General features: G+C 54.0%; 1 long non-coding RNA gene across 1 annotated transcript; it reads left to right on the forward strand.

The window, feature by feature from the left end:
• The first annotated feature begins 1,493 nt into the window (after positions 1-1,493).
• LOC144491026 (uncharacterized) lies at positions 1,494-18,602 on the forward strand. The gene is made up of 3 exons (XR_013497387.1): positions 1,494-1,818; positions 7,652-7,715; positions 18,474-18,602. It is a non-coding gene; the product is annotated as an uncharacterized LOC144491026 (long non-coding RNA).
• The last annotated feature ends 352 nt before the right edge of the window (positions 18,603-18,954 follow it).

Below are 18,954 nucleotides of genomic sequence, written 5' to 3' on the forward strand. Positions count from 1 at the left end.
AGACAGAGAGAGAGAGACTAGAGAGAGAGAGGAGCAAGAGACAGAGAGCGAGAGACAGAGAGAGAGACAGAGAGAGAGAGAGAGAGAGACAGAGAGAGAGAGAGAGAGACATAGAGAGAGACAGAGAGAGAGGAGAGACAGAGAGAGAGTCAGAGAGGAGAGAGAGACCAGAGAGAGACAGAGAGAGAGCGAGAGAGACAGAGAGAGAGACAGAGAGAGAGACAGAGAGAGAGACAGACAGAGAGACAGAGAGAGAGACAGAGAGAGAGACAGAGAGAGAGACAGACAGAGAGACAGAGAGAGAGACGGAGAGAGACAGAGAGAGAGACAAGAGAGAGACAGAGCGAGAGAGAGAGCAGAGAGAGAGACAGAGAGAGAGAGACAGAGAGAGAGACAGAGAGAGAGAGACAGAGAGAGAGAGACAGAGAGAGAGAGTGACAGAGGTTGGGAAAGTGCATGGGAGTTAAGGAGGGACAGAGGAAGTGAGGGGAGGGTTAGGAAAGGAGGGAGGGAGAGTGACGGAGCTGGGAGCAGCTTGTTGTGATGGGGCAGAGGGAGGGGAGAACAAGGCATTGATAACGGAGCAGAGAGACAGCGCTGAGAGAGAGAGCGCCGTGTCTGATAGCACCACGAGATACTGACAGCAACCCAACCAGGAACAAGCAGGGGACAGAGAGAGAGAGGGAGAGAGAGACAGAGAGAGAGACAGAGAGAGAGAGAGAGAGAGACAGAGAGAGAGAGAGACAGAGAGAGAGACAGAGAGAGAGAGAGAGAGAGACAGAGAGAGAGAGACAGAGAGAGAGAGAGACAGAGAGAGAGGGAGAGAGAGAGAGGGAGAGAGAGGAGAGAGAGAAAGACAGAGAGAGAGACAAATAGACAGAGAGAGAGAGAGGAGATAGGGAGGAGAGGCAAGAAGAGGGAGATGGAGCGAGGAGGGACATAGGGAGGCAGAGGGAGAGAGGGAGGCAGAGGGAGAGAGGGAGGCAGAGGGAGAGAGGGAGGCAGAGGGGGACTCAGAGAGTTGGGAGGGAGTCATTGCTGAGAATGTGTGAATCGGGAGGGGGTGAGTGACGGGAGGAGGTTGTCGGGGTACAGGTCTGTGTGTGAGGGGGTGTCGGGGCACAGGTCTGTGTGTGAGGGGGTGTCGGGGTACAGGTCTGTGTGTGAGGGGGTGTCGGGGTACAGGTCTGTGTGTGAGGGGGTGTCGGGGTACAGGTCTGTGTGTGAGGGGGTGTCGGGGTACAGGTCTGTGTGTGAGGGGGTGTCGGGGTACAGGTCTGTGTGTGAGGGGGTGTCGGGGTACAGGTCTGTGTGTGAGGGGGTGTCGGGGTACAGCTCTGTGTGTGAGGGGGTGTCGGGGTACAGGTCTGTGTGTGAGGGGGTGTCGGGGTACAGGTCTGTGTGTGAGGGGGTGTCGGGGTACAGGTCTGTGTGTGAGGGGGTGTCGGGGTACAGGTCTGTGTGTGAGGGGGTGTCGGGGTACAGGTCTGTGTGTGAGGGGGTGTCGGGGTACAGGTCTGTGTGTGAGGGGGTGTCGGGGTACAGCTCTGTGTGTGAGGGGGTGACGGGGTACAGGTCTGTGTGTGAGGGGGTGTCGGGGTACAGGTCTGTGTGTGAGGGGGTGTCGGGGTACAGCTCTGTGTGTGAGGGGGTGTCGGGGTACAGGTCTGTGTGTGAGGGGGTGTCGGGGTACAGGTCTGTCTGCGAGCTGCCCTCACGTTGCCCCGGATGTCCGGGCGGAATCGGAAAGGTCGCGGTGCGGGAAATTCCCCGAAAGCTGCAATCCCACTCAGCCCAGGAACAGCCGTGATTCGAAAGGTGAGGATCTCTCCCCGACCCAGTGACCTGTGTCCCAGTGTGACGTGTCCCAGTGTGACATGTCCCAGTGTAGCGTGTCCCAGTGTGACATGTCCCAGTGTGACATGTCCCAGTGTAGCGTGTCCCAGTGTGACGTGTCCCAGTGTGACGTATCTCAGTATGAGGTGTCCCAGTGTAGCGTGTCCCAGTGTGACATGTCCCAGTGTGACATGTCACAGTGTAGCATGTCCCAGTGTGACGTGTCCCAGTGTGACGTGTCCCAGTGTGACGTGTCCCAGTGTGACATGTCCCAGTGTAACCTGTCCCAGTGTGATGTGTCCCAGTGTGACGTGTCCCAGTGTAGCATGTCCCAGTGTGACACGTCCCAGTGTAACCTGTCCCAGTGTAGCGTGTCCCAGTGTAGCGTGTCCCAGTGTGACATGTCCCAGTGTACTGTGTCCCAGTGTAGCGTGTCCCAGTGTAACCTGTCCCAGTGTATTGTGTCCCAGTGTAGCGTGTCCCAGTGTAACCTGTCCCAGTGTGACTTGCCCCAGTGTGACGTGTCCCAGTATGACGTGTCCCAGTGTGACGTGTCCCAGTATGACGTGTCCCAGTGTGACGTGTCCCAGTGTGACGTGTCCAGTGTGACATGTCCCAGTGTAACCTGTCCCAGTGTAACCTGTCCCAGTGTGACGTGTCCCAGTGTAACCTGTCCCAGTGTAGCGTGTCCCAGTGTAACCTGTCCCAGTGTAGCGTGTCCCAGTGTAGCGTGTCCCAGTGTAACCTGCCCCAGTGTGACGTGTCCCAGTGTAATCTGTCCCAGTGTAGCGTGTCCCAGTGTGACGTGTCCCAGTGTAATCTGTCCCAGTGTAGCGTGTCCCAGTGTGACGTGTCCCAGTGTAACCTGTCCCAGTGTAGCATGTCCCAGTGTGACGTGTCCCAGTGTAACCTGTCCCAGTGTAGCGTGTCCCAGTGTGACATGTCCCAATGTGACACGTCCCAGTGTAACTTGTCCCAGAGTAGCATGTCCCAGTGTAGCGTGTCCCAGTGTGACATGTCCCAGTGTATCGTGTCCCAGTGTAGCGTGTCCCAGTGTAACCTGTCCCAGTGTGACGTGTCCCAGTGTAACCTGTCCCAGTGTAGCGTGTCCCAGTGTAACCTGTCCCAGTGTGACATGTCCCAGTGTAACCTGTCCCAGTGTGACGTGTCCCAGTGTAACCTGTCCCAGTGTGACGTGTCCCAGTGTAACCTCTCCCAATGTGACATGTCCCAGTGTAACCTGTCCCAGTGTAGCGTGTCCCAGTGTAACCTGTCCCAGTGTGACGTGTCCCAGTGTAACCTGTCCCAGTGTAGCATGTCCCAGTGTGACGTGTCCCAGTGTAACCTGTCCCAGTGTGACGTGTCCCAGTGTAACCTGTCCCAGTGTAGCGTGTCCCAGTGTAACCTGTCCCAGTGTGACGTGTCCCAGTGTAACCTGTCCCAGTGTAGCGTGTCCCAGTGTAACCTCTCCCAATGTGACATGTCCCAGTGTAACCTGTCCCAGTGTAGCGTGTCCCAGTGTAACCTGTCCCAGTGTAGCGTGTCCCAGTGTAGCGTGTCCCAGTGTAACCTGCCCCAGTGTGACGTGTCCCAGTGTAACCTGTCCCAGTGTAGCATGTCCCAGTGTGACATGTCCCAGTGTGACATGTCCCAGTGTGACATGTCCCAGTGTGATGTGTCCCAGTGTGACATGTCCCAGTGTGATGTTTCCCAGTGTGACATGTGCCAGTGTGACGTGACCCAGTGTGACATGTCCCAGTGTGACGTATCCCAGTATGACGTGTCCCAGTGTAGCGTGTCCCAGTGTGACATGTCCCAGTGTGACGTGTCCCAGTGTGACGTGTCCCAGTATGATGTGTCCCAGTGTGACGTGTCCAGTGTGACATGTCCCAGTGTAACCTGTCCCAGTGTAGCGTGTCCCAGTGTGACATGTCCCAGTGTGACATGTCCTAGTGTAACCTGTCCCAGTGTGACATGTCCCAGTGTAACCTGTCCCAGTGTAACCTGTCCCAGTGTAACCTGTCCCAGTGTAGCGTGTCCCAGTGTGACATGTCCCAGTGTGACATGTCCTAGTGTAACCTGTCCCAGTGTAGCATGTCCCAGTGTGACATGTCCCAGTGTAACCTGTCCCAGTGTAGCATGTCCCAGTGTAACCTGCCCCAGTGTAGCATGTCCCAGTGTGACATGTCCCAGTGTAACATGTCCCAGTGTGACATGTCCCAGTGTAACCTGTCCCAGTGTAGCATGTCCCAGTGTGACATGTCCCAGTGTAGCATGTCCCAGTGTGACATGTCCCAGTGTAACCTGTCCCAGTGTAGCATGTCCCAGTGTGACATGTCCCAGTGTAACCTGCCCCAGTGTAGCATGTCCCAGTGTGACATGTCCCAGTGTAACCTGTCCCAGTGTAGCATGTCCCAGTGTGACATGTCCCAGTGTAACCTGCCCCAGTGTAGCATGTCCCAGTGTGACATGTCCCAGTGTAACCTGCCCCAGTGTAGCATGTCCCAGTGTGATGTGTCCCAGTGTAACCTGTCCCAGTGTAACATGTCCCAGTGTGACATGTCCCAGTGTAACCTGTCCCAGTGTAGCGTGTCCCAGTGTAACCTGTCCCAGTGTAGCGTGTCCCAGTGTAACCTGTCCCAGTGTAGCGTGTCCCAGTGTAACCTGTCCCAGTGTAGCGTGTCCCAGTGTAGCGTGTCCCAGTGTGACGTGTCCCAGTGTAGCGTGTCCCAGTGTAGCGTGTCCCAGTGTAACCTGTCCCAGTGTAGCGTGTCCCAGTGTAACCTGTCCCAGTGTAGCGTGTCCCAGTGTAGCGTGTCCCAGTGTAACCTGTCTCAGTGTAGCGTGTCCCAGTGTAGCGTGTCCCAGTGTAACCTGTCCCAGTGTAGCGTGTCTCAGTGTAACCTGTCCCAGTGTAGTGTGTCCCGGTGCACACACACACACTGTTTAATGTGAGTTTGACAATGACGCTGTACAGTTGGAATCACTTATCTTCCGACGTTTTCCGTGTCCGTCCTCTGCCTGTATTTGGTATCGAGGTAACCATGGAAATGCGGGGGTGAAGGTCGCTTCCACCAATGATCTCATGGAACTTTGGGAGATTTGTCTGCATTTCTTTCCGGCCGAGAGGTGAAGATAGATTCTCGTTCTCAGAAAGAGTTTCAGTTCCGGCAGAGAGTCCCCGCAGAGCGGGAATCAAAAATACCTCATCCCGGGGTCCCTGTGGAATTCTCTCCCAAAGGAAGCCCTGTCACTGAAGGAAATAGATAGATTTCTAAGCTCTAAATGTGTCAAATCCACTGGGGAGAGAGCGGGAGTGTGGTGGAGAGAGACAGCCACGATTATATCGAGTGGTGCAGCAGGCTTGAAGGGCTGAATGGCCGCCTTCTGCTTCTGTTTTAATTCAATTCGATTTTAATTTGATTTATTATTGTCACATGTATTGGGATACAGTGAAAAGTATTGTTTCTTGCGCACTATACAGACAAAGCATACCGTTCATAGAGTACATACGGGAGAAGGAAAGGAGAGGGTGTAGAATGTAGTGTTACAGTCATAGCTAGGGTGTAGAGAAAGATCAACTTAATGCAAGGTAGGTCCATTCAAAAGTCTGATGGCAGCAGGGAAGAAACTGTTCTTGAGTCGGTTGGTCCGTGACCTCAGACTTTTGTATCTTTTTCCCGACGGAAGAAGGTGGAAGAGAGAATGTCCGGGGTGCGTGGGGTCCTTGATTATGCTGGCTGCTTTTCCCCGAGGCAGCGGGAAGTGTAGACAGAGTCAATGGATGGGACCCTCACGGACCCTCTGACCCCGTCACTGACCCATTGACCCCGTCATTTACCCTCTGACCCTGTCACAGACCCTCCGACCCCATCACTGACCCTCTGACCCTATCACTGACCCCGTCACTGACCCTTTGACCCCGTCATTTACCCTCTGACCCTCGTCATTCACCCTCTGACCCCGTCACAGACCCTCTGACCCCGTCACTGACCCTCTGACCCTGTCACTGACCCTCTGACCCTGTCACTGACCCTCTGACCCCATCATTTACCCTCTGACCCCATCATTCACCCTCTGACCCCGTCACAGACCCTCTGACCCCGTCACTGACCCTCTGACCCTGTCACTGACCCTCTGACCCTGTCACTGACCCTCTGACCCTGTCACTGACCCTCTGACCCCATCATTTACCCTCTGACCCCATCATTCACCCTCTGACCCCGTCACAGACCCTCTGACCCCGTCACTGACCCTCTGACCCTGTCACTGACCCTCTGACCCTGTCACTGACCCTCTGACCCTGTCACTGACCCTCTGACCCCATCATTTACCCTCTGACCCCGTCACAGACCCTTCGACCCCGTCACTGACCCTCTGACCCCATCATTTACCCACTGACCCCGTCACAGACCCTCTGACACTGTCACTGACCCCCTGACCCTGTCACTACCCTCTGACCCCGTCACCGACCCTCTGACCCCGTCACCGACCCTCTGACCCCGTCACCGACCCTCTGACCCCGTCACCGACCCTCTGACCCCGTCACCGACCCTCTGACCCCATCACCGACCCTCTGACCCTGTCACCGACCCTCTGACCCCGTCACCGAACCTCTGACCCCGTCACCGACCCTCTGACCCCATCACCGACCCTCTGACCCCATCACAGACCCTCTGACCCCATCACCGAACCTCTGACCCTGTCACCGACCCTCTGACCCCGTCACCGAACCTCTGACCCCGTCACCGACCCTCTGACCCCGTCACAGACCCTCTGACCCCGTCACAGACCCTCTGACCCCATCACCGAACCTCTGACCGCATCACTGACCCTCTGACCCCGTCACTGACTCTCTGACCCTGTCACCGACTCTCTGACCCCGTCATCGGCCCTCTGACCCCGTCATTTACCCTCTGACCCCATCACTGACCCCCTGACCCTGTCACCGACTCTCTGACCCCGTCATTTACCCTCTGACCCCGTCACCATCCCTCTGACCCCATCACTTTCCCCCTGACCCTGTCACTACCCTCTGACCCCGTCAACGAACCTCTGATCCCGTCACCGACCCTCTGACCCCATCACTACCCTCTGACCCCGTCACTGACCCTCTGACCCCGTCAACAACCTTCTGACCCCATCACCATCCCTCTGACCCCGTCCCCGACCCTCTAACCCTGTCACAGACCCTCTGACCCCATCACTGACCCTCTGACCCTGTCATTTACCCTCTGACCCCATCACCGACCCTCTGACCCTGTCACTGACCCCAGCACTGACCCTCTGACCCCATCACCGACCCTCTGACCCCATCACCGACCCTCTGACCCTGTCACTGACCCCAGCACTGACCCTCTGACCCCATCACTGACCCTCTGACCCTGTCATTTACCCTCTGACCCCATCACCGACCCTCTGACCCTGTCACTGACCCCAGCACTGACCCTCTGACCCCATCACCGACCCTCTGACCCCATCACCGACCCTCTGACCCCGTCACCGACCCTCTGACCCCATCACCGACCCTCTGACCCTGTCACTGACCCCAGCACTGACCCTCTGACCCCATCACTGACCCTCTGACCCTGTCATTTACCCTCTGACCCCATCACCGACCCTCTGACCCTGTCACTGACCTTATGACCTTTCCCAAGAAGTCTATGACTCTCTGACTGTCACCTGACCCTCTGATTGCCCTTTGACCTTCTGACACCCACTCTGACTGGCACATTGGCACTCTGACTGACCTCCCCACCCCCTGACTGACCCCTGACCCCTATCGCTGACCCTGTCCCTCTTGCCGTTTTTGCAGGTGAACAGGGGAATATTCTCTCGATGTCGGCTATTGGGGAGAGCGCGGAGTCCGGACTCCAAAGGTAACCTGGTCACTGGATCACTGTGAGTGTTTGACGTGACACCGGCCGTCTGTCCTGGGTGGGAGATCTCCCAGTGAAGGAACGATGGAGATAGAGAGAGAAAGAGAGGGATAATCATGGCTGTGTGGGGGGAATGGACAGCCCAACACCAATATCTAAAAAGAACACCCACAAATCAGACATTATTTGCGAAAATAACACCTCCTTCGTCTGTCAGTGTGATGATGAACCACCAGTATCTCTGTGTGTGGTTAATGGGGACAGGCTGGGTATCTCTGTGTGTTTAATGGGGATGGGCTGGGTATCTCTGTGTGTGGTTAATGGGGACAGGCTGGGTATCTCTGTGTGTTTAATGGGGACGGGCTGGGTACCTCTCTGTGTGTTTAATGGGGACGGGTGGGGTATCTCTGTGTGTGTTGAATGGGGATGGGCTGGGTATCTCTGTGTGTTTAATGGGGACGGGCTGGGTATCTCTGTGTGTTTAATGGGGACGGGCTGGGTATCTCTGTGTAGTTTAATGGGGATGGGCTGGGTATCTCTGTGTGTTTAATGGGGACGGGCTGGGTATCTCTGTGTGTGTTTAATGGGGACGGGCTGGGTATCTCTGTGTGTTTAATGGGGATGGGATAGGTATCTCTGTGTGTTTAATGGGGACGGGCTGGGTATCTCTCCGTGTGTTTAATGGGGACGGGCTGGGTATCTCTATGTGTTTAATGGGGACGGGATGGGCATCTCTGTGTGTGTTTAATGGGGACGGGCTGGGTGTCTCTGTGTGTTTAATGGGGACGGGCTAGGTATCTCTGTGTGTTTAATGGGGACGGGCTGGGTATCTCTGTGTGCTTAATGGGGACGGGCTGGGTATCTCTGTGTATTTAATGGGGACGGGCTGGGTATCTCTATGTGTTTAATGGGGACAGGCTGTGTATCTATGTGTGTTTAATGGGGACGGGCTGAGTATCTCTGTGTGTTTAATGGGGACGGGCTGGGTATCTGTGTGTGTTTAATGGGGACGGGCTGGGTATCTCTGTGTGTTTAATGGGGACGGGCTGGGTATCTCTGTGTGTTTAATGGGGACGGGCTGGGTATCTCTGTGTGTTTAATGGGGACGGGCTGGGTATCTCTGTGTGTTTAATGGGGACGGGCTGGGTATCTCTGTGTGTTTAATGGGGACGGGCTGGGTATCTCTGTGTGTGTTTAATGGGGAAGGGATGGGTATCTCTGTGTGTTTAATGGGGACGGGATGGGTATCTCTATGTGTTTAATGGGGACGGGCTGGGTATCTATATGTGTTTAATGGGGACAGGCTGGATATCTATGTGTGTTTAATGGGGACGGGCTGGGTATCTCTGTGTGTGTTTAATGGGGACGGGCTGGGTATCTCTGTGTGTTTAATGGGGACGGGCTGGGTATCTCTGTGTGTTTAATGGGTACGGGCTGGGTATCTCTCTGTGTGTTTAATGGGGATGGGCTGGGTATCTCTGTGTGTTTAATGGGGACGGGCTGGGTATCTCTATGTGTTTAATGGGGACGGGCTGGGTATCTCTATGTGTTTAATGGGGACAGGCTGGGTATCTCTGTGTGTTTAATGGGGACGGGCTGAGTATTTCTGTGTGTTTAATGGGGACGGGCTGGATATCTGTGTGTGTTTAATGGGGACGGGCTGGGTATCACTGTGTGTTTAATGGGGATGGGCTGGGTATCTCTCTGTGTGTTTAATGGGGACGGGCTGGGTATCTCTATGTGTTTAAAGGGGATGGGATGGGTATCTCTCTGTGTGTTTAATGGGGACAGGCTGGGTATCTCTCTGTGTGTTTAATGGGGACGGGCTGGGTATCTCTGTGTGTGTTTAATGGGGACGGGCTGGGTATCTCTGTGTGTTTAATGGGGACAAAGAACAAAGAACAAAGAACAATACAGCACAGGAACAGGCCCTTCGGCCCTCCAAGCCCGCGCCGCTCCCCGGTCCAGGATTGAATCCTGAATCCAGGATCCCCGCCCAATTTTCCAGCCTATCTACATACCAATATCCTATCCACCGAGCTGTCCCTCACAGCTACGATGCTTTGTTCATCACAACCTATTAACTCACCCCCTCCCCCCCATTCCAGACCATGTGATCTCCAGGGAGAGGCGAAAACCCAGAGTGAAAACCCCAGGGCCAATATGGGGAAAAAAAAATCAGGGAAATTCCTCTCCGACCCCCTGAGGCGATCGAAACGAGTCCAGGAGATCACAATGGCCCCGATCGGAAAATGCTTCCCAACCCTAGTCATTTCCACTTCCACGAACACCATATGAATTCCCTGCCCCCGAGACAGGTTCCCAACTATCCGCAGTCTCGCTCTGTACTGGCACCAGCAAGATGATCGTAGAATGAAGCCTTGAAACGAGAAACCAGGAACAATTAGCCCGCGCCGCTCCCTGGTCCAAACTAGACCACTCTTTTGTATCCCTCCATTCCCACTCCGTTCATATAGCTGTCTAGATAAGTCTTAAACGTTCCCAGTGTGTCCGCCTCCACCACCTTGCCCGGCAACACATTCCAGGCCCCCACGACCCTCTGGGGACGGGCTGGGTATCTCTCTGTGTGTTTAATGGGGACGGGCTCGGTATCTCTGTGTGTTTAATGGGGATGGGCTGGGTATCTCTGTGTGTTTAATGGGGATGGGCTGGGTATCTCTGTGTGTTTAATGGGGACGGGCTCGGTATCTCTGTGTGTTTAATGGGGACTGGCTGGGTATCTCTGTGTGTTTAATGGGGACGGGCTGGGTATCTCTGTGTGTTTAATGGGGACGGGCTGGGTATCTCTCTGTGTGTTTAATGGGGACAGGCTGGGTATCTCTCTGTGTGTTTAATGGGGACGGGCTGGGTATCTCTATGTGTTTAAAGGGGATGGGATGGGTATCTCTCTGTGTGTTTAATGGGGACAGGCGGGGTATCTCTGTGTGTGTTTAATGAGGACGGGCTGGGTATCTCTCTGTGTGTTTAATGGGGATGGGCTGGGTATCTCTGTGTGTTTAATGGGGACGGGCTGGGTATCTCTGTGTGTTTAATGGGGACAAGCTGGGTATCTCTGTGTGTTTAATGGGGACGGGCTGGGTATCTCTGTGTGTTTAATGGGGACTGGCTGGGTATCTCTATGTGTTTAATGGGGACGGGCTGGGTATCTCTGTGTGTTTAATGGGGACGGGCTGGGTATCTCTGTGTGTGTTTAATGGGGACAGGCTGGGTATCTCTGTGTGTTTAATGGGGACGGGCTGGGTATCTCTCTGTGTGTTTAATGGGGGCGGGCTGGGTATCTCTGTGTGTTGAATGGGGACGGGCTGGGTATCTCTATGTGTTTAATGGGGACGGGCTGGGTATCTCTATGTGTTTAATGGGGACAGGCTGGGTATCTCTGTGTGTTTAATGGGGACGGGCTGAGTATCTCTGTGTGTTTAATGGGGACGGGCTGGATATCTGTGTGTGTTTAATGGGGACAAGCTGGGTATCACTGTGTGTTTAATGGGGACGGGCTGGGTATCTCTCTGTGTGTTTAATGGGGACGGGCTGGGTATCTCTCTGTGTGTTTAATGGGGACGGGCTGGGTATCTCTCTGTGTGTTTAATGGGGACGGGCTGGGTATCTCTCTGTGTGTTTAATGGGGATGGGCTGGGTATCTCTCTGTGTGTTTAATGGGGACGGGCTGGGTATCTCTATGTGTTTAAAGGGGATGGGATGGGTATCTCTCTGTGTGTTTAATGGGGACAGGCGGGGTATCTCTCTCTGTGTTTAATGAGGACGGGCTGGGTATCTCTCTGTGTGTTTAATGGGGATGGGCTGGGTATCTCTGTGTGTTTAATGGGGACGGGCTGGGTATCTCTGTGTGTTTAATGCGGACGAGCTGGGTTTCTCTGTGTGTTTAATGGGGATGGGCTGGGTATCTCTGTGTGTTTAATGGGGACGGGCTGGGTATCTCTGTGTGTTTAATGGGGACGGGCTGGGTATCTCTGTGTGTTTAATGGGGACGGGTTGGGTATCTCTGTGTGTGTTTAATGGGGACAGGCTGGGTATCTCTGTGTGTTTAATGGGGACGGGCTGGGTATCTCTGTGTGTTGAATGGGGACGGGCTGGGTATCTCTCTGTGTGTTTAGGGGGACGGGCTGGGTATCTCTCTGTGTGTTTAATGGGGACGGGCTGGGTATCTCTATGTGTTTAATGGGGACAGGCTGAGTATATCTGTATGTTTAATGGGGACGGGCTGAGTATCTCTGTGTGTTTAATGGGGACGGGCTGGGTATCTGTGTGTGTTTAATGGGGACGGGCTGGTTATCTCTGTGTGTTTAATGGGGACGGGCTGGGTATCTCTGTGTGTTTAATGGGGACGGGCTGGGTATCTGTGTGTGTTTAATGGGGACGGGCTGGGTATCTCTGTGTGTTTAATGGGGACGGGCTGGGTATCTCTGTGTGTTTAATGGGGACTGGCTGGGTATCTCTGTGTCTTTAATGGGGACGGGCTGGGTATCTCTGTGTGTGTTTAATGGGGACAGGCTGGGTATCTCTGTGTGTTTAATGGGGACGGGCTGGGTATCTCTCTGTGTGTTTAATGGGGACGGGCTGGGTATCTCTGTGTGTTGAATGGGGACGGGCTGGGTATCTCTCTGTGTGTTTAATGGGGACCGGCTGGGTATCTCTCTGTGTGTTTAATGGGGACGGGCTGGGTATCTCTATGTGTTTAATGGGGACAGGCTGAGTATATCTGTATGTTTAATGGGGACGGGCTGAGTATCTCTGTGTGTTTAATGGTGACGAGCAGGGTATCTGTGTGTGTTTAATGGGGACGGGCTGGTTATCTCTGTGTGTTTAATGGGGACGGGCTGGGTATCTCTCTGTGTGTTTAATGGGGACGGGCTGGGTATCTGTGTGTGTTTAATGGGGACGGGCTGGGTATCTCTCTGTGTGTTGAATGGGGACGGGCTGGGTATCTGTGTGTGTTGAATGGGGACGGGCTGGGTATCTCTATGTGTTTAATGGGGACAGGCTGGGTATCTCTGTGTGTTTAATGGGGACGGGCTGAGTATCTGTGTGTGTTGAATGGGGACGGGCTGGGTATCTCTATGTGTTTAATGGGGACAGGCTGGGTATCTCTGTGTGTTTAATGGGGACGGGCTGAGTATCTCTGTGTGTTTAATGGGGACGGGCTCGGTATCTCTGTGTGTTTAATGGGGACGGGCTGGGTATCTCTGTGTGTTTCATGGGGACGGGCTGGGTATCTCTCTGTGTGTTTAATGGGGACGGGCTGGGTATCTCTGTGTGTTTAATGAGGACGGGCTGGGTATCTCTCTGTGTGTTTAACGGGGATGGGCTGGGTATCTCTATGTGTTTAAAGGGGATGGGATGGGTATCTCTCTGTGTGTTTAATGGGGACAGGCTGGGTATCTCTCTGTGTGTTTAATGGGGACGGGCTGGGTAACTCTGTGTGTTTAATGGGGACGGGCTGGGTATCTCTCTGTGTGTTTAATGGGGACGGGCTCGGTATCTCTCTGTGTTTAATGGGGATGGGCTGGGTATCTCTGTGTGTTTAATGGGGACGGGCTGGGTATCTCTGTGTGTTTAATGGGGACGGGCAGGGTATCTCTGTGTGTTTAATGGGGACGGGCTGGGTATCTCTGTGTGTTTAATGGGGACGGGCTGGGTATTGCTGTGTGTTTAATGGGGACGGGCTGGGTATCCCTGTGTGTTTTATGGGGACGGGCTGGGTATCTCTGTGTGTTTAATGGGGATGGGCTGGGTACCTCTGTGTGTTTAATGGGGACGGGCTGGGTATCTCTGTGTGTTTAATGGGGACGGCCTGGGTATCTCTCTGTGTGTTTAATGGGGACGGGCTGGGTATCTCTCTGTGTGTTTAATGGGGATGGGCTGGGTATCTGTGTGTTTAATGGTGACGGGCTGGGTATCTCTCTGTGTGTTTAATGGGGACAGGCTGGGTATCTCTCTGTGTGTTTAATGAGGACGGGCTGGGTATCTCTGTGTGTTTAATGGGGACGGGCTGGGTATCTCTCTGTGTGTTTAATGGGGACGGGCTCAGTATCTCTCTGTGTTTAATGGGGATGGGCTGGGTATCTCTGTGTGTTTTATGGGGACGGGCTGGGTATCTCTGTGTGTTTAATGGGGACGAGCAGGGTATCTCTGTGTGTTTAATGGGGACGGGCTGGGTATCTCTGTGTGTTTAATGGGGACAGGCTGGGTATCTCTGTGTGTTTTATGGGGACGGGCTGGGTATCTCTCTGTGTGTTTAATGGGGACGGGCTGGGTACCTCTGTGTGTTTAATGGGGACGGGCTGGGTATCCCTCTGTGTGTTTAATGGGGACGGGCTGGGTATCTCTCTGTGTGTTTAATGGGGACGGGCTGCGTATCTCTGTGTGTGTTTAATGGGGACGGGCTGGGTATCTCTCTGTGTGTTTAATGGGGACGGGCTGGGTATCTCTCTGTGTGTTTAATGGGGACGGGCTGGGTATCTCTCTGTGTGTTTAATGGGGACGGGCTGGGTATCTCTCTGTGTGTTTAGTGGGGACGGGCTGGGTATCTCTCTGTGTGTTTAATGGGGACGGGCTGGGTATCTCTGTGTGTTTAATGGGGACGGGCTGGGTATCTCTCTGTGTGTTTAATGGGGATGGGCTGGGTATCTCTGTGTGTGTTTAATGGGGACGGGCTGGGTATCTCTATTTGTGTTTAATGGGGACGGGCTGGGTATCTCTCTGTGTGTTTAATGGGGACGGGCTGGGTATCTCTCTCTGTGTGTTTAATGGGGACGGGCTGGGTATCTCTGTGTGTGTTTAATGGGGACGGGCTGGGTATCTCTATGTGTGTTTAATGGGGACGGGCTGGGTATCTCTGTGTGTTTAATGGGGACGGGCTGGGTATCTCTCTGTGTGTTTAATGGGGACGGGCTGGGTATCTCTCTGTGTGTTTAATGGGGACGGGCTGGGTATCTCTGTGTGTTTAGTGGGGACGGGCTGGGTATCTCTTTGTGTGTTTAATGGGGACGGGTTGGGTATCTCTATGTGTTTAAAGGGGATGGGATGGGTATCTCTCTGTGTGTTTATTGGGGACAGGCTGGGTATCTCTCTGTGTGTTTAATGGGGACGGGCTGGGTATCTCTCTGTGTGTTTAATGGGGATGGGCTGGGTATCTCTGTGTGTTTAATGGGGACGGGCTGGGTATCTCTGTGTGTTTAATGGGGACGGGCTGGGTATCTCTGTGTGTTTAATGGGGACGGGCTGGGTATCTCTGTGTGTTTAATGGGGACGGGCTGGGTATCTCTGTGTGTTTAATGAGGACAGGCTGGGTATCTCTGTGTGTTTAATGGGGACGGCCTGGGTATCTCTCTGTGTGTTTAATGGGGACGGGTTGGGTATCTCTGTGTGTTTAATGGGGATGGGCTGGGTATCTCTGTGTGTTTAATGGGGACGGGCTGGGTATCTCTCTGTGTGTTTAATGGGGACGGGCTGGGTATCTCTGTGTGTTTAATGGGGACGGGTTGGGTATCTCTGTGTGTTTAATGGGGATGGGCTGAGTATCTCTGTGTGTTTAATGGGGACGGGCTGGGTATCTCTCTGTGTGTTTAATGGGGACGGGCTGGGTGTCTCTGTGTGTTTAATGGGGACGGGCTGGGTATCTCTGTGTGTTTAATGGGGATAGAATCATAGAATCATAGAAACCCTACAGTGCAGAAGGAGGCCATTCGGCCCATCGAGTCTGCACCGACCACAATCCCACCCAGGCCCTACCCCCACATATTTACCCACTAATCCCTCTAACCTACGCATCCCAGGACTCTAAGGGGCAATTTTTTTTTTAACCTGGCCAATCAACCTAACCCGCACATCTTTGGACTGTGGGAGGAAACTGGAGCACCCGGAGGAAACCCACGCAGACACGAGGAGAATGTGCAAACTCCACACAGACAGTGACCCAAGCCGGGAATCGAACCCGGGACCCTGGAGCTGTGAAGCAGCAGTGCTAACCACTGTGCTACCGTGCCGCCGGGATGGGCTGGGTATCTCTGTGTGTTTAATGGGGACGGGCTGGGTATCTCTCTGTGTGTTTAATGGGGACGGGATGGGTATCTCTGTGTGTTTAATGGGGACGGGCTGGGTATCTCTCTGTGTGTTTAATGGGGACGGGATGGGTGTCTCTGTGTGTTTAATGGGGACGGGATGGGTATCTCTGTGTGTTTAATGGGGACAGGCTGGGTATCTCTCTGTGTGTTTAATGGGGACGGGATGGGTGTCTCTGTGTGTTTAATGGGAACGGGATGGGTATCTCTGTGTGTTTAATGGGGACAGGCTGGGTATCTCTCTGTGTGTTTAATGGGGACGGGACGGGTATCTCTCTACAAATTGCCCCCTTGCCCGCCTCGGAGCTTGGTCTGATGTCCAGTGGGCGAGGGGTTAATGTCTTCCTCCTCCCCCATTGGCCGTCGTGTCCCCATTGGCGGACTGAGAGCGATCGGCTATGCCAGGATCCACCAATCAGAGGCTGCCATTCACACTTGGTGACCCCCCCTCGGTGAGGGATGGAGTGGGGAAATTCTGGGACAGAGCGACCAATTTGGCCGTGAACTCTCGCACCCTGACCCTCAAACTCTAACCCCCCCACCCACCCCCAGCCCCCTCCACCGGCCAAACATCCGGGTCTCCATGTGGACAGCCATGGAGCGGCCTCGCGGTCCTGACCTTTGCTCCACCGTTGACCCCGGATTTTCCGAGCCTCTTCCTTTACCCCCCCCCTTCCTCCTCCTGCCCTCCTCACACCCTGCCTCGACTCGTTGACTGCGGAAGGCCTCACCCAGACTTGGGGGGAGGGTGGAGGAAGGAGTTGGCGGGGTGGGGGGGTGGGGGGTGGGGGAGCGCCCCAGGATTCAGTTGGTGGAGATTCCCCACCCGGTGAGAGAGGATATGTGCGCCAATGAATCATAGAATCCCTACAGTGCAGAAGGAGGCCATTTGGCCCATCAATCTTGCACCCACCCCAATCCCACTCCAAGCCCTCTCCTTCTAACCCCATGTAATCCCCCGAACACAAAGGGGCAATCCCACCCAGACCTGTTCCCCGTAACCCGAAGTGTTTACCCTGCTAATCCCCCACATCGTTTTCACAATAACATAATTGCAGTGTTAATGTAAGCTTTCTTGTGACTCTCATAAATAAACTTTAAACTTTTCAACATCTTTGGACATTAAGGGGCAATTTAGCACGGCCAATCCACCTAACCAGCACATCTTTCGGACTCTGGGAGGAAACCCACGCAGACACGGGGAGAAGGTGCAAACTCCGCACAGACAGTGACCCGAGCCGGGAATCGAACCCGGGTCCCTGGCGCTGTGAGGCAGCAGTGCTAATCACTGTGTCGCCGTGCCGCCCAGTCTTACCAGCTGTGTCCACGGCCCTCTCTCTCTCTCTCTCTGTCCGTGAGGTCTGAGAGTCTGCTCGAATGCGGCAGAGAGAAGGACGCACAGTCTGGGGTGTGGGAGAGAGAGTTCAGATAGGTTTATCCCCGGGTTCACACACACACCCTTACCCCACGTACAGAACATCCACACTGTGGCCTCCAGTAGGACATGGGTGTCGCTGGCTGGGACCAGCATTTATTGCCCATCCCTAGTTGCCCTTGGAGGGCAGTTGAGAGTCAACCACATTGCTGTGGCTCTGGAGTCACATGTAGGCCAGACCGGGGTAAGGACGGCAGATTTCCTTCCCTAAAGGGAACCAGATGGGTTTTTCCCACAATGGGTCATCAGTAGATTCTTAACTCCAGATATTTTTTATTGAATTCAAATTCCACCGTCTGCCGTGGCGAGATTCGAACCTGGGTCCCCCAGAACATTAGCTGAGTTTCTGGATTGATAGTGTAGCGATAATACCACTAGGCCGTCGCCTACTGTTAGTGTCGGGTTTCATAGGAATGTTAAGGTTCTCCGGGTACATTTATCCTCGAGACCAGTGCCCCCCAGTGGCTGCCCAGCTAACCTCCTCTCTCTCTCTCTCTGTCTCTCTCTCTGTCTCTCTCTGTCTCTCTCTCTCTCTGTCTCACTATCTGTCTCTCTTTCTCTCTCTGTCTCTGTCTCTATATCTCTGTCTCTGTCTCTCTCTCTCTCTGTCTCTCACTCCCTGTCACTCTCTCTCTCTTTGTCTCTCTCTCTCTCCCTGTCTCTCTCTGTCTCTGTCTCTCTGTCTCTCTCTCTCTGTCTCTCTCTCTCTGTCTCTCTCTCTCTGTCTCTCTCTCGCTCTTTGTCTCTCTCTCTGTCTCTCTCTCTTTGTCTCTCTCTCTGTCTCTGTCTCTCTGTCTCTCTCTCTCTGTCTCTCTCTCTCTCTGTCTCTCTCTCTCTGTCTCTCTCTCTCTTTGTCTCTCTCTCTCCCTGTCTCTCTCTGTCTCTCTGTCTTTCTCTCTCTCTCTGTGTCACTCTTTCTCTGTCTCTCTCTGTCTCTCTCTCTCTCTGTCTCTCTCTGTCTCTCTCTCTGTCTCTCTCTGTCTCTCTCTCCCTCGCTCTCTATCTGTGTCTCTCTCTCTCTGTCTCTCTCTCCCTCTCTCTATCGCTCTCTCTTTGTCCCGCTCTCTATCTGTGTCTCTCTCTCTCTGTCTCTCTCTCCCTCTCTCTATCGCTCTCTCTTTGTCCCGCTCTCTATCTGTGTCTCTCTCTCTCTCTGTCTCTCTCTCTCTCTTTCTCTATCTCTCTCTCTCTCTCTGTCTCTCTCTTTTTGTCTCCTGATCACAGGCTCTGTTTTGACACAGAGGGAAATTAATGTGTCAAAAACAAGTCCCTCCAACACCTCGCCATCCGATCAGAGACGGGAGGCCGAGGCGTGTGCCGCAGGGAATGTCATTGAGACGGAGCAGGAACAGGTAGGAAAACCCCTATCCCGTCACCAACTGTGAGTGTGGCCCACCCATCAGTACTGGGGTACGGGTCCCACACACACTGACTCTCACTGGGGTACGGGTTCCACACACACTGACTCTCACTGGGGTACGGGTTCCACACACACTGACTCTCACTGGGGTACGGGTCCCACACACACTGACTCTCACTGGGGTATGGGTCCCACACACACTGACTCTCACTGGGGTACGGGTTCCACACACACTGACTCTCACTGGGGTACGGGTCCCACACACACTGACTCTCACTGGGGTATGGGTCCCACACACACTGACTCTCACTGGGGTACAGGTCCCACACACACTGACTCTCACTG

This window comes from Mustelus asterias, unplaced genomic scaffold, assembly GCF_964213995.1.
Source record: "Mustelus asterias unplaced genomic scaffold, sMusAst1.hap1.1 HAP1_SCAFFOLD_4243, whole genome shotgun sequence".
Taxonomy (NCBI): Eukaryota; Metazoa; Chordata; class Chondrichthyes; order Carcharhiniformes; family Triakidae; genus Mustelus; species Mustelus asterias.